The sequence below is a fragment of the Etheostoma spectabile genome, chromosome 9 (genome assembly GCF_008692095.1).
Source record: "Etheostoma spectabile isolate EspeVRDwgs_2016 chromosome 9, UIUC_Espe_1.0, whole genome shotgun sequence".
Taxonomy (NCBI): Eukaryota; Metazoa; Chordata; class Actinopteri; order Perciformes; family Percidae; genus Etheostoma; species Etheostoma spectabile.
The window spans coordinates 11296395-11298080 of record NC_045741.1 but is presented as its reverse complement, the minus strand read 5'-3'; the positions used below and the strand labels follow the sequence as shown (position 1 = coordinate 11298080).

Genomic DNA, 1686 nt, shown 5'->3' with positions numbered 1-1686 from the left:
GCCACCAACAAAACTCAGCAAAGATTGTTCTTGCTCAGGCTGTAACTTCTGGATATTCAGCAGCGTTGCCACAACAGACCAAATGACTTTGCTCGCATCTTTCTCCACCGCCATTAAGGAACTACAACTCAAACTAGCGCAAAATATCAACGTCATTGTTCTCAGCCACCCCCTCTCTTCGCTGATTGGACTGCCAAAGATTTGCCCAGAGAAAACCCAAGAATATACCGCAAACGCAGACGGTGTACTGAAGGAAAATCAAAATTGAGCTTAAGTACATAGGAGTGCGGAGCCAGGCAATAATTAACCATTATAGTGATGTATTCTTCTTGAAGGCTCAGCAATGAGAAATAAAGAAAGATGCAACAGAGAAAGACTAAAGTCAATCCCTACACAAATAACCACTTCTTAAATCATTATTTAGCTTTTTTTGTCTAATCTGATTGTTTCTGCTTGGCCTGGTACCAGTCCGCAGCCCGAGGGTTGGGAATCGCTGACCTGGAGTTCAGCATCATAACATGCTGCACTTGTGCTTTGCGTTACTGTACGATTACACACTCATGATTCCATTAATGACGAGGACTGAGCAGTGACAATTAGTGTGCCAATGACCTTTGACCCTGTTAGATTCTGCCCTCAGGGAGAGAGACCCCACCACCCAATGACATCACCAGGGTTCACAAGGGTAATATGAACTCCAAAGATATGTAACGAGGTGATGATGCAGAAGACTGAGCCCTAGTTTAGTAAATTATGACAATCAATCCCATGAAGCAAGAACGCCTCCATCAAAAAAAGGTCTATACTGTTCTGTTCTAAGCCAGCACATTTCACATTCAATACAGCAGAAACTACAGAAAACACCACCAACAAACACTGTTGTGATGTTATTGGTTTATGCCGACAAAAATTTGCCTGGGTCACCACCAATAGGACCATGGAAAGTGCTGTCACCATAAAAGTGTCTGCTGTCTTCTCGTATGTTGACCAGTTAATCAACATGTGTTTTTCCAGCTAAAGATAGACATGGACAGTGAAGCTTTCCATAGTGTGTAGCTGCAATGTGGGAGCCGACTCTGAGGAGTGTTTTTCTTTCTGACAGCTGGTTGGACATGACATTGATATTTGACAAAAGTTTAATCCTATTATGTGGGAACATAGACTAGTTTGAAAGAAGGTTGCAGCATTGATAATGAAAACACACACTGCCATAGTACAATGCTGTTGGTCAATTAACATAACATATGTCTGTTATGTGTTTTTGTCTGTGCTCAAATGAACAGGAAAAAGGAGTAGGTGTAGGTATAACCCCACTGTTTTGGCTGACTTCCAGTGGATAAACGTCTCCCCTTGCTGCAGGGATTTAGAAGTGTTTCTTTCTCACAAAGTTACCGTAAAAAATAACAAAAAAACCTGGGAAACCCAAATGAAAATATAACCTTCTCAGTGGAGGTAAAAAATTACATAAATAAATAAAAAACTAATAAAAAATAAAAAAGTAAAATAAATAAAAATGTAACAATTGTAAAATAAAATATGTAAAATATGCAAATGCAGTGGCTTGAGAAAGTTTACATACCCGTGCTAAAGTTGATTAAACAGAAGAATAAAAAATCATCTTTTGGAAATTGATCTTAATGCCTTAATTAAAAAAAGTTAGGAAAATCCAACCTTTTAAGGACACCA

At 39.0% G+C, this 1686-nt stretch overlaps 1 protein-coding gene and 1 long non-coding RNA gene across 3 annotated transcripts in view; one reads left to right on the top strand and one right to left on the bottom strand.

Moving 5' to 3' along the window:
- LOC116695483 (glypican-5) overlaps positions 1 to 1686 on the bottom strand; it is a 72955-nt gene that overhangs the window by 16018 nt on the left and 55251 nt on the right. The gene's annotated exons all lie outside the window — the stretch shown is intronic.
- The window catches only part of LOC116695485 (uncharacterized), a 21567-nt gene that overhangs the window by 6223 nt on the left and 13658 nt on the right, over positions 1 to 1686 (top strand). Inside the window, exon 2 of the long non-coding RNA XR_004333468.1 lies at positions 476 to 482. This is a non-coding gene — a long non-coding RNA (uncharacterized LOC116695485). The remainder of the gene's footprint in view (positions 1 to 475; positions 483 to 1686) is intronic.